This window comes from Syngnathus floridae, chromosome 2, assembly GCF_059516105.1.
Source record: "Syngnathus floridae isolate MCC-2025c chromosome 2, RoL_Sflo_1.0, whole genome shotgun sequence".
NCBI classification, from domain to species: domain Eukaryota; kingdom Metazoa; phylum Chordata; class Actinopteri; order Syngnathiformes; family Syngnathidae; genus Syngnathus; species Syngnathus floridae.
In genome coordinates, this window is record NC_142414.1 from 717,225 (window position 1) to 730,778 (window position 13,554).

A 13,554-nucleotide genomic window follows, 5' to 3' on the forward strand; every position below is an offset into this window, starting at 1 on the left:
GGGTTGGCTGAATCTTTGATCGCAGGATGCCACACACTTGAAGACAGAAGCAGAAAAGCAGAGCTAAATGCAAAATGTACTCACCGGTGACTCCAATTTTTTTCCCCCCTGAAGAAACAGCTGGACGGGTGGCCCGGGCTGGCCAGTGGGACTCTTGTTATTCTGACCCTTTTTAGTGCGCGTTTGGGGCAACAACCGTTTTTTGTGGCGCTCTCTTCTGGTTCAAAAGTGCCCTGCATGTGAATTTGCTTTTCCTGCCTTCTGATTGGATGAGCGCCGGTGTGACGCGGTGCCTCTGTCACCGTGGCGGGGGGTATACGTTGGCATCGGAGCGTCTGCCAACGTCTGAGACCGGCTGGCAGTGTATCGGAGGTGTCGAGTGCGGTGCCGCTGGAGCTCACTCACCAGCTGGTGTTAGGGCCACAGAATGAAGGCCAAGGAGAAGAATAGAAAGAGAAACAGAAACTTCTCCTCCAATTGTTTGATTTGTCTCTTCTGAGCTTCGATGAATTCTTTCAGCTCTTTGTTCCTCTAGGACGGACAAATGGAAAGTGGCATTCAAAAGCCAGTAAGCGTGCAAGTAAGTGCCGGGCTGGCTTTGGGCCCTTACCTGTTGCGCGCTGTGCAGCAGATCCATTCTCTCTTGGAGGATGCAAGCGTCGCGCTCCCTCAACTCGCACATCAGGGCTCGCTTCCATTGGTCCACGGCGCTCCTAAGCTCTTCTCTCTGATCCGCCGTCAGCACGTCATTCACGCCAGCGTGGCTGGCTTTTTCGCCGTCCGTGGCGGGGCAGTCCCGCTGCGGTAGCGCCTCGTACAACATGGCCTCCAGCTCCAGGATCCTCTGGGCCGCAATCCTCGTCCATCAGTGGTCCGGCGGGAGATTTGAGGGCGGCTTACCTTATGAGCCTGGTCCATGGAACACTTCCTGAAGTCCAACTCTTCATCCAGGTAGCCCTTCTGCTTGCAGAACATAGAAGAGCCCAAAGGCACAGCGTCAACAAGCTTCTTTCAGCGCAAAGCCTTCCAAAAGTCACATTTGAGCCGCCGAGTCTCGTGGAGTGCGAACATAAGGAGTTCGACATACACTTACGGCGTTATAGCCCAGGATGTCCAGCTTCTTCATCAGATCACTGATGACGATGTCCGGGGGAAAGGCGCAAGGAGCAATGTAAGGTGTTGTGGGACCTCGGGTTAAGGTTAGGGTTGCGAGGGACGCCTTACGTACGCTCACGCCCTCGGCCTCGCAGTAGATCTGCAAAGGGCTGAGGCCGTCTGGGAAACGGACTTGCAGAAACTTCAAGACGGGGGAGCGCCACTCCCTCTCCTGAAAGGCAGAGGCATGCATCCGTCCGTCCGTCCGTCCGTCCGTCACATCTCTGGCCTCAACACGCTTGTGCGAGTCTTCCCACCTCCAGCTCCAGGATGCGGAACTCAAGCAGTTCGTTTTGGTCTCGGATATCCTGGATGTGCTCTTTCAGACGCGCTTCTTCCGCCTCCATCCGCCTGACCTGAAAAGACAGTCAGACCTCATCTGCGGGGCTTCCCGACGGGTGTGACGCCAAGCGACTCCGCCCAGCGCCTTTCTTTCCGTCACCTTTTCGGCCAACTGCTGATTGCTCTGACGCAGCAGCTGCTTCTCCTCCACCCACTTGACATTCTAGAAGAGACAAACGCGTGGACAGCTTTGGAATGTTGTGTCATTTTCATCCACAAATTCTTTGGTTGACTGGAAAATGACATTTGCTTTTCTCCGCATTTTCCCAGCCACATTCGGGGGGGGGGTTGGTCCAGTAATGCCAGACGAATGAGTGACTGAAGAATGTAGCTATTTTGTCTGAGAAAAAGGTGTGCTCATTGATGAGCTTACCTGTCCTTGTTGCTTCAGCGCTGACTCCAGATCTGCTACTCTGCTTTGATAGTGACCCATTTCTACCATCAGCTTTTCTCTGGTCTGAAAGGAGGAGGAGGGAGGCTCCTCCTCCTCCTTTCAGACCAGAGAACACCCGAGGCTGGGTGAGAACGGGGAGGCTGCGACCCGGCCGGGGGTTGCGGGAAGGGGCGCCACCTTGATCTCCTTCTCGGCGTCGTAGTCCCCTTCGCTGGTCTGGGCTAGCAGAGCGTAGGCTCGTTGCAGCGCTTGATATTCTTGCGTCAGCTGGCGGTAGCGAAGCTCCGCCTCTTCATGCACACACCAATGCAACACAGCACTAGTACCAGAATCAGTCAGACCGGCGACAAAGCACCCGCGACGCAAAGACGAGTCCGATTCCAGGCTGAAGAGGAATGTTTGGTGCCAATACGCTGGCAGAAATGGCGGGCTACCTCTTCGGGTTCCGTGTCGGGGGTTCTGTCGGTGTGAAAAGACAAGGACGATCCGTCCGAGTCCACCAACACGTCTTCGTCGTAGCCGTAAAATGTTTCGATGACCTGCGGGCGCGGAAGCAAACATCTCTCTGAACAAACTGAAGCGACACCTCACGATGAATCGACGAGAGGAACGATAGCGAGAAAAAGGCCATTTCATCTTGCGCAACACCAAGCAGCCGCAAACAAACAGACCCACCTTGCAGGACCTCACGCTTTGTTCCTCCTCAGAGATTCTCGACGTCGGTATCGTAGCAGCAAATCTCTCTCCTGTCGACACAAATAATCCGCCTTTGAGATTCTTTGGATGCAAAGGGAACGAACGGCTCCGGCGCAGAAACAAACGCGACTCACAATGACATTTCTGACATGAGCTCCTGTCTCCAGAGCCTGAAAAACACGTCACCGGCGATGATTGGAGGGACGCTCGTCTTTTCCAAAAGTGACAACTACAGGGTGTGTCAGGGTTTTCCAGATTATCTTTATCGTATCATTATGTTGCTTTGACTTTGACTGCAACCTGTAATAAATAATATTATTTATCCCTTATTTATCCCTATCGCTTATCCCTTCCTACACAAAGTCGTAAAACACCCCTTGCTATGTTTTGACTAGAGGTCAAGGGCTTCCTCTATTCAATCCACTCTTACACCCACCCTGTTTCTCTTAATTAAAATGCTCGTGCAGGAGCCGAGAGTCAGACTTCATTCGTACAACGGATGGACTCTCCACCTGCAGGTGTCCAAAAGAACTTACTTGTCTCCCGTGTGGTTCTTGCAAAATAAGTTGGAGCGAGCGCAACTCTAACAGGGTGCATTTTGCCACTAGCTGCCTACGGACAATGATGTCGCGCTCGCGGCTCATGGTTGACGGGCTGAGCAGCCGGGCAAGTCCGTCGTTTTCAGCGCACAGCGAGTGGCAAAGGCGCTGACAAAACGGGAGCTTTGAGCTGCTGAAAACGGCAAAACAAGTCTAAAGCGTGTTCAAACGCGTGCGCACAATGCTCCTGCTTGAAAGGTCGGAATTTAAGGGGCCAATTTTTTGGATGGCGGCCGCCGGCCAAGCTTTGGACGCAAAAGGTTTCCTGGCGACAGCGAGCGAGCGTGGCGCTGCCGTACGTGCACCGAGTCGCCTGCCTGAAGACCTTGGACAAGTCGTCGATGATGTGCCGCTGCTCCACAACTTGAAGGAACTCCATTTCACCGTCCTGCTGGCCGCAACCGCGGTCCAGGTCATTGAGCGAACTAGGCCTTCTCTGTGGAACACAAATGCAGTGGACTCTGTTGGCACGCCGCCGTTGTCCGCGTCGACTTACCAAGCTTGCCATCTCCTCGTTCTCCTGGGTGACAAAGCGCACTTTGTTTTCAAGGCGACACAGCACCAGCGAGAGTTCTTCATTCTTCCTGCTCAGGCGTTTGTTTTTGTACAGGAGTGGCAGAAACTGGCTTTCTGTTTCTCTCAGTCGCTTTAGCTGCAAGCATGAAGTGCGGGATGTGAAAGACGCACAACACGCGGGCCAGAACGTATCCATTCCTTTTGCATCGGTTTGAACGGAATCGTGGCTTTGGCTCCCAATAAAAGACATCTACCAGGCAACCGACTCGACGCGCCGCTCAACTAATAAGCAAGCGCAATGGGTGCCTCGCTGGATGGCGCGCATCAAACGTAGCGCAAACCTTCAAGCGTGCCGTCAATAAATTACCAGTTCATTGCGCTCTTCAGAAAGCAGGGCGTTTCGATCCTCCAGGTTCCTGATGACTGCGCTGAGCTCAGCGATTTTCAGATGAAACCGTCGCGTGTCCCGATCCTCCTGAGACTGAAAACGCCCCGCAACACACACACACAAGCACTCGTTCAAAGTTCAAAACTGTTTTTGTGCTACCTTCCTCCAGCAACGAACTAAGTCATGCGTACTGCAAGTGTGTGATGAGGTGGCTTACGCAATGAAGAGGATTGCTAGTAGCGGCGTTGACCCCACTTCCAGGGTAGTTTAGGCCCGCCCTTTGGGAATCCCTCAGGGCAGCGATCTGCTGCTCGGCAGCCTGAGTCTGCAGCTGAAGGCGGTGGACGTGGCCGGCCCCAGGGCTTCATCCAAAACACTAACCGCTCTGTCTTTCAGCTTGATCTCATCCGTCTGGATGTACAAACGGGGAGCGCTCAGGCAGGCGGGCAAACTCATTTGCCAGAATTGTGACAAAAACAAAGAGAGCAACCGGCCAATTTTTTTTCTTGAATCGACTAGAACACCTTTGCTGTGACAAAAGCGAAGCGAGCAACCGGACATTTTCTTCTTGTGAAATAGAATAGAATAGAATAGAATGCCTTAGGTGTCATTGCACTGCAGGTATACAACGAAATTGGGAACATAGCCACGCACCGCGCATCTGATCAGTCCTACCAGTCGGCGGATCTCCCTCTCGCAGTCTCTCTTGGTTCGGCTCAGCTCCTCCCGATGCTGGTGATGAGCCGATCGGAGCTCGGCCGCTCGGGACTGCCAGGCCTGCTGGGCCGCTGCCAGGGCTTCTTCCGCGCTCCTGGTGGAGGCGACACCGCTCGGTCTCCCGACACCGCCGCGTCTCCTCCACCTCCGCCAGCAAAGCGCCCCCCCTCCTCACCTGAGCAGACATTGCGCCACACCGGGCCGTTGAGACCGCAACGGAGCGCCGCGACGCTTACTGGGGACAAGCTACACAATACGGTAGCGGCCGCATCGAAGCCCGACGTGGCGTGCGGATAGTCAGACACGGATAGAGCGGATCACCTTGTCCATGGAGCCGTCCCTCAGGCTGAGGACCAAGGCATTCAGTCGCTGGATCTCTCCATCTTTGATTTTGATCACTCTCATCAGCTCCATTTCATGCTGCCGCAGTAATGTCTCCCTGGTAATGGCTAACTCTTTCTGCTTCTCCTCATGGAGTTTGCTTTTGAGTTCCGTCATGGCGGCGGTGGCACGGTGGTGCTCCGCCCGCAGGTCCTGACTTCTCTCTCTCTCCAGACAGCTGACCTGACATGACTTAGACTTAGACTTAGACAAACTTTATTGTCATCTTGTCTGCACATGGTGCATACAAAACGAAATTCCGTTGCATACGTCTTACAACAAAGTAGTGATATTGCAGTTGAATAGAAGTAACATATCCTATGAAAATATATATATATACATATACTATATATATATATATATATATTAAAAATAAGTATAAAGTGCAGCAGTGATAATTATGCAATAGTGCAAGTAGGCAAAACAGTATTCAAGAGTGTGCAGAGGAATGCTAAACCATGTATTAAACTTCTATTTAAAGGGTTTATACAAGTTCAGTAAAGTTGGTAGTGCGAGATAGTGCAAGATAGAGGTCCGTAGTGTCATAAAGTACAGTTCTGTGAATGTGTGATGCAGAGTTCAGTTTAGAGCTCAACAGTTCTAGTGTTCAACAGTCTGATGACAGCAGGGAAAAAGCTGTTGCAGAACCTGGTGGACCTGCAGCGGATGCTGCAAACCTCTTCCCAGAGGGCAGCAGGGAGAACAGTCCATGGTGGGGGTGTGATGGGTCATTGATGATGTTACGGGCACGGGACATGCAGCGCTGAGATGAAATGTCCTGAATGGAGGGAAGAGGAGCCCCTATGATCCTCTCTGCTGTCCTCACCACTCTCCTCACGTTCTTCCAATCGGAGGCGGTGCAGCCTCCACACCACACAGAGAGACAGCTTGTCAGAATGCTCTCTATGGTGCTCCTGTAGAACGTCCTCATGATGGGTGGGGGCAGGTGGGCTCTCCTCATCCTCCGCTGTAAGTACAAGCGCTTCTGTGCCCTCTTGACCAGTGCCGTAGTGTTCATAGTCCAGGTGAGGTCTTCTGTGATGTGGACCCCCAGGAATTTGGTGGTGCTGACCACCTCCACAGCTGAGCTGTTGATGATCAGTGGAGCGTGGTGAGGCTGTTTTTTCCTGAAGTCGACGATGATCTCCTTCATCTTCTCCTCATTCAGGATCAGGCTGTTTTCTCTGCACCAGCCCACCAGCTGCTCCACCTCCTCTCTGTAGTCCAGGTCGTTGTTGTCTCTGATGAGCCCCACCACCGTTGTGTCGTCTGCTGACTTCACGATGTGATTGGTGGTGAACCTGAGGACGCAGTCGTGTGTCATCAGGGTGAACAGCAGGGGGCTCAGGACGCAGCCCTGAAGGGAGCCTGTGCTGAGGGTGATGACATCAGAGGTGTTCTGTCCGACCCGGACTGACTGAGGTCTGTTGCTGAGGAAGTCTAGCAGCCAGTTGCGAAGGGGGGTGTTGAAGCCCAGGTGTTCCAATTTTCCTACCAGATGCTGTGGGATGATGGTGTTAAACGCTGAGCTGAAGTCCAGGAACAGCCTCCGCACATGGGTGTTCTTCTCCTCCAGGTGAGCCAGGCTCAGGTGAAGAACGGAGGAGATGGCGTCCTGAGTGGAGCGGTTTTGCCGGTCGGCAAACTGGAACGGGTCAAATAATAGGGGGAGTCTGGAAACGATGTGACCTTTAAGCAGCCTTTCGAAGCACTTCATCATAACCGGAGTCAGTGCAACAGGCCAATCAGGTCAATCATTAAATGAGGTGATTTGAGGTTTCTTCGGCACCGGAATGATGGAGGCAGTCTTAAAGCACGCCGGCACTGTGGCTTGGCCCAGCGAGGTGTTAAAAATGTCTGTGATGACCCCAGCCAGATGACTTGCACATTCCCTGAACACACGCCCAGGAATGTTGTCGGGGCCAGGGGCCTTACAGGGGTTGACTCTCCTCAGGGTCTTCAACACATCGGCGGAGTCAAGGCAGAGTACCTCCTCTTCCTGATGGGGGACAGTTTTAACTGCTGGAGTGCCGTTTAGTGCCTCGAACCTCCCAAAGAAGTTATTTAGACCATTTAGAAAGTCAGCATCAACTACACCCACCGGGGGGGGGGGGAGAGTGAGTTGTAGTCTGTAATCGCCCGTATGCCTTGCCACATACTCCTGATGTTTTTGACGTCGTGGAAACGATCCTGAAATTTTCGACTGCGGTCTCGCTTCGCTATCCTGATGGCACGGTTCAAGTTGGCTCTCGCTGTCCTCAGTGTCTCCTTGTCGCCAGACTTGAAGGCAGAGTTCCGCGCTCGTAGCGTTTGACGTACCTCCTCAGTCATCCAGGGTCGTTGGTTGCCCCGGGTGATGATATTCTTAGTGGTGCTGACGTCCTCGGTGCATTTGTTGATGTAGGCTGACACAGTCATGGCACACGCATGTCTAATCTACATCGGGAAAACTGGGAGGGAGGGAGGGAGGCAGGCAGGGAGGCAGGCAGGGAGGCAGGCAGTGTCTGTCTGTTGAGGTTTTCACCTTGTTCTTCTCCTGCTGAAGTTCTAACTGGACGTCCATCAGTTTGGTTCTCAGCTCGTCATTGGCGGCCTGAAGGGCGTCCGTTCGCTCCGCCTTGGCCCGCCCTGCCGGAGCTCGTTTGGACATCTCTTACTCGAGTCTCGCCCGGTCGTCAGTCAGAGATCACAACATTTGTACCTGGAGAGCACAAACGCAGCGCTGTTTTCCACTGGCTTCGAACTCAACTTCAATCGGTACCGTAACTTACAACATCATAAACATAGAACTAGCTTGACTTATTCATTGAATAAATGCATTTGGTTCTTCAAAACTGCATCACGCAACATAGCGTGACCGAGACGGCCGTTATCCACCTGCGTGAAGTTATTTGGTGAAATGAATGAGATGTTTAAGACACCATCGTTCTGTCTCTATGTAGATGAAGGGAAATAATCGATTGCTGAAGGTCCAAAGGTGTTGTGATAAACAAATAAACATATTAGTGATTAGTGACATATTTGTGATAAACATATTAGGCAGGATAATCACATATGTTAACGTGACTGCCCACACTGTATTTATTTATGGTTATTTGTTAAATCGAGTACTGTTAGACATGAAATAGGAAGTGTTTAACATAAATGGAAGACGAAAGGGGTACTCACCATTGTAGCTCCTGCTGGTCAATGATACGAGCCTCTTCTTGCAGTGGAAAACATACAGCCAACAAACACCGTGGAACCTAAAGGAATGAAATTAAACATTAACATTTAGCCTCAACCAACATTCACAGATACAACGCAACGCAAACTACACAAACGTAAATCTTTTTAAACACAATGAGTTGTACTTACCGTGTACGCTCTAGACGGTCCACTTGCAAGCAGAAAATAAAGATATTTCTGTTGATAATCGTCGTGTTTGTATCCGGTGTCTCGCTCAAGGCCATTGCGCCCACAGATTTGAATTTTGGCGAGAGTTCAGCCTATTGACGTCATTTCCGCGGTGTAATACCCGCATATCTGAAACGGCAAAGTTAAGAGTAGAGTTAAATAAAGTTTTTAGTCAACGCAATAATTTACAACCGTTGACCAGTCGAAATAATCGTCGGAATTTGGCGTCTGTGGCTGGAAGCAGACGCCGAGTTCGACATTCCTCCCAAACGCCACACTCCCTCGCTTTTCAGGGCTAAAAAAAAACAGTTGTAATTACCTTGTACGCTCTAGACGGTCAAGTAGCAAGCTGAAAACAAAAATATTTGCCTTGTTAGTCATCGTGTTACTAACCGCTGTGTCTTGTTTGCCAGAATTGCCGCTTTCCTACTTCCTGTTGCAAGCCACGCCCACGGATTATACTTTTGCCGTGAGTTCCGCCTATTGACGTCATGTCCGCGTCACATGACTGCGACGTAATATTATCTAAAACTGTTTGTGCGGTATTGTGTTGTTCTGTGCGGTATTGTGTTATTCTGTGTGGCGTCGTGTTGTTCTGTGCGGCGTCGTGTTGTTCAGTGTGACGTCGTGTTGTTTAGTGCGGCATGGTGTTGTTCAGTAAGGCATGGTGTTGTTCAGTGCGGCATGGTGTTGTTCAGTGCGGCATAATGTTGTTCAGTGCGGCATAATGTTGTTCAGTGCGGCATGGTGTTGTTCAGTGCGGCATGGTGTTGTTCAGTGCGGCATAATGTTGTTCAGTGCGCCATAATGTCGTTCAGTGCGGCATGGTGTTGTTCAGTGCGGGATGGTGTTGTTCAGTGCAGGATGGTGTTGTTCAGTGCGGCATGGTGTTCAATGCGGCATGGTGTTGTTCAGTGCGGGATGGTGTTGTTCAGTGCGGCATGGTGTTGTTCAGTGCGGCATAATGTTGTTCAGTGCGGCATGGTGTTGTTCAGTGCGGCATGGTGTTGTTCAGTGCGGCATGGTGTTGTTCAGTGCGGCATGGTGTTGTTCAGTGCGGAATGGTGTTGTTCAGTGCAGAATGGTGTTGTTCAGTCCGGGATGGTGTTGTTCAATGCGGGATGGTGTTGTTCAGTGCGGGGTGGTGTTGTTCAGTGCGGCATGGTGTTGTTCAGTGCGGCATGGTGTTGTTCAATGCGGCATGGTGTTGTTCAGTGCGGGATGGTGTTGTTCATTGCGGCATGGTGTTGTTCAGTGCGGCATGGTGTTGTTCAGTGCGGCATGGTGTTGTTCAGTGCGGCGTGGTGTTGTTCAGTGCGGCATAATGTTGTTCAGTGCGGCATGGTGTTGTTCAGTGCAGGATGGTGTTGTTCAGTGCGGCATGGTGTTGTTCAATGCAGGATCGTGTTGTTCAGTGCAGCATAATGTTGTTCAGTGCAGCATGGTGTTGTTCAGTGCGGCATGGTGTTGTTCAATGCGGCATGGTGTTGTTCACTGCGGGATGGTGTTGTTCAATGCGGGATCGTGTTTTTCAGTGCGGCATAATGTTGTTCAGTGCGGCATGGTGTTGTTCAGTGCGGCATGGTGTTGTTCAGTGCGACATAATGTTGTTTAGTGCGGCATAATGTTGTTCAGTGCGGCATAATGTTGTTCAGTGCGGCATGGTGTTGTTCAGTGCGGCATGGTGTTGTTCAGTGCGGCATGGTGTTGTTCAGTGCAGGATGGTGTTGTTCAGTGCGGCATGGTGTTGTTCAATGCGGCATGGTGTTGTTCAGTGCGGGATGGTGTTGTTCAGTGCGGGATGGTGTTGTTCAGTGCGGCATGGTGTTGTTCAGTGCGGAATGGTGTTGTTCAGTGCGGCATGGTGTTGTTCAGTGCGGCATGGTGTTGTTCAGTGCAGGATGGTGTTGTTCAATGCGGGATCGTGTTGTTCAGTGCGGCATGGTGTTGTTCAGTGCGGCATGGTGTTGTTCAGTGCGGCATAATGTTGTTCAGTGCGGCATGGTGTTGTTCAGTGCGGCATGGTGTTGTTCAGTGCGGCATGGTGTTGTTCAGTGCGGCATGGTGTTGTTCAGTGCGGCATAATGTTGTCCAGTGCGCCATAATGTTGTTCAGTGCGGCATGGTGTTGTTCAGTGCGGGATGGTGTTGTTCAGTGCGGCATGGTGTTGTTCAATGCGGCATGGTGTTGTTCAGTGCGGGATGGTGTTGTTCAGTGCAGGATGGTGTTGTTCAGTGCGGCATGGTGTTGTTCAATGCGTCAGTGCGGCATAATGTTGTTCAGTGCGGCATGGTGTTGTTCAGTGCGGCATGGTGTTGTTCAGTGCGGCATGGTGTTGTTCAGTGCAGGATGGTGTTGTTCAGTGCGGCATGGTGTTGTTCAATGCGGCATGGTGTTGTTCAGTGCGGGATGGTGTTGTTCAGTGCAGGATGGTGTTGTTCAGTGCGGCATGGTGTTGTTCAGTGCGGAATGGTGCTGTTCAGTGCGGCATGGTGTTGTTCAGTGCGGCATGGTGTTGTTCAGTGCAGGATGGTGTTGTTCAATGCGGGATCGTGTTGTTCAGTGCGGCATGGTGTTGTTCAGTGCAGCATGGTGTTGTTCAGTGCGGCATAATGTTGTTCAGTGCGGCATGGTGTTGTTCAGTGCGGCATGGTGTTGTTCAGTGCGGCATGGTGTTGTTCAGTGCGGCATGGTGTTGTTCAGTGCGGCATGGTGTTGTTCAGTGCGGCATAATGTTGTCCAGTGCGCCATAATGTTGTTCAGTGCGGCATGGTGTTGTTCAGTGCGGGATGGTGTTGTTCAGTGCGGCATGGTGTTGTTCAATGCGGCATGGTGTTGTTCAGTGCGGGATGGTGTTGTTCAGTGCAGGATGGTGTTGTTCAGTGCGGCATGGTGTTGTTCAATGCGGCATGGTGTTGTTCAGTGCGGGATGGTGTTGTTCAGTGCGGCATGGTGTTGTTCAGTGCGGCATGGTGTTGTTCAGTGCGGCATGGTGTTGTTCAGTGTGGCATGGTGTTGTTCAGTGCGGCATGGTGTTGTTCAGTGCGGCATGGTGTTGTTCAGTGCGGAATGGTGTTGTTCAGTGCGGCATGGTGTTGTTCAGTGCGGGATGGTGTTGTTCAATGCGGGATCGTGTTGTTCAGTGCGGGGTGGTGTTGTTCAGTGCAGGATGGTGTTGTTCAGTGCAGGATGGTGTTGTTCAGTGCGGCATGGTGTTGTTCAATGCAGGATCGTGTTGTTCAGTGCAGCATAATGTTGTTCAGTGCAGCATGGTGTTGTTCAGTGCGGCATGGTGTTGTTCAATGCGGCATGGTGTTGTTCAGTGCGGGATGGTGTTGTTCAGTGCGGCATGGTGTTTTTCAGTGCGGCATAATGTTGTTCAGTGCAGCATGGTGTTGTTCAGTGCGGCATGGTGTTGTTCAGTGCGACATAATGTTGTTCAGTGCGGCATAATGTTGTTCAGTGCGGCATGGTGTTGTTCAGTGCGGCATGGTGTTGTTCAGTGCGGCATGGTGTTGTTCAGTGCGGCATGGTGTTGTTCAGTGCAGGATGGTGTTGTTCAGTGCAGGATGGTGTTGTTCAATGCGGCATGGTGTTGTTCAGTGCGGGATGGTGTTGTTCAGTGCAGGATGGTGTTGTTCAGTGGGCATGGTGTTGTTCAGTGCGGAATGGTGTTGTTCAGTGCGGCATGGTGTTGTTCAGTGCGGCATGGTGTTGTTCAGTGCAGGATGGTGTTGTTCAATGCGGGATGGTGTTGTTCAGTGCGGGATGGTGTTGTTCAGTGCAGGATGGTGTTGTTCAGTGCGGCATGGTGTTGTTCAATGCGGCATGGTGTTGTTCAGTGCAGGATGGTGTTGTTCAGTGCGGCATGGTGTTGTTCAATGCGGCATGGTGTTGTTCAATGCGGCATGGTGTTGTTCAGTGCGGCATGGTGTTGTTCAGTGCGGCATGGTGTTGTTCAGTGCGGCGTAATGTTGTTCAGTGCGGCATGGTGTTGTTCAGTGCGGAATGGTGTTGTTCAGTGCGGCATGGTGTTGTTCAGTGCGGGATGGTGTTGTTCAGTGCGGCATGGTGTTGTTCAGTGCGGCATGGTGTTGTTCAGTGCGGGATGGTGTTGTTCATTGCGGCATGGTGTTGTTCAGTGCGGCATGGTGTTGTTCAGTGCGGCATGGTGTTGTTCAGTGCGGAATAATGTTGTTCAGTGCGGCATAATGTTGTTCAGTGCGGCATGGTGTTGTTCAGTGCGGGATGGTGTTGTTCAGTGCGGGATGGTGTTGTTCAGTGCGGCATGGTGTTGTTCAATGCGGGATCGTGTTGTTCAGTGCGGCATGGTGTTGTTCAGTGCGGCATGGTGTTGTTCAGTGCGGCATGGTGTTGTTCAGTGCGGCATGGTGTTGTTCAGTGCGGCATAATGTTGTTCAGTGCGGCATGGTGTTGTTCAGTGCGGGATGGTGTTGTTCAGTGCGGCATGGTGTTGTTCAGTGCGGCATGGTGTTGTTCAGTGCGGCATGGTGTTGTTCAGTGCGGCATGGTGTTGTTCAGTGCGGGATGGTGTTCAATGCGGGATCGTGTTGTTCAGTGCGGCATGGTGTTGTTCAGTGCGGCATGGTGTTGTTCAGTGCGGCATGGTGTTGTTCAGTGCGGCATGGTGTTGTTCATTTCGGCATAATGTTGTTCAGTGCGGCATAATGTTGTTTAGTGCGGCATGGTGTTGTTCAGTGCGGGATGGTGTTGTTCAGTGCGTTATAATGTTGTTCAGTGCGGCATGGTGTTGTTCAGTGCGGCATGGTGTTGTTCAGTGCGGCATGGTGTTGTTCAGTGCGGCATAATGTTGTTCAGTGCGGCATAATGTTGTTCAGTGCGGCATGGTGTTGTTCAGTGCGGGATGGTGTTGTTCAGTGCGGGATGGTGTTGTTCAGTGCAGCATGGTGTTCAATGCGGAATGGTGTTGTTCAGTGCAGGATGGTGTT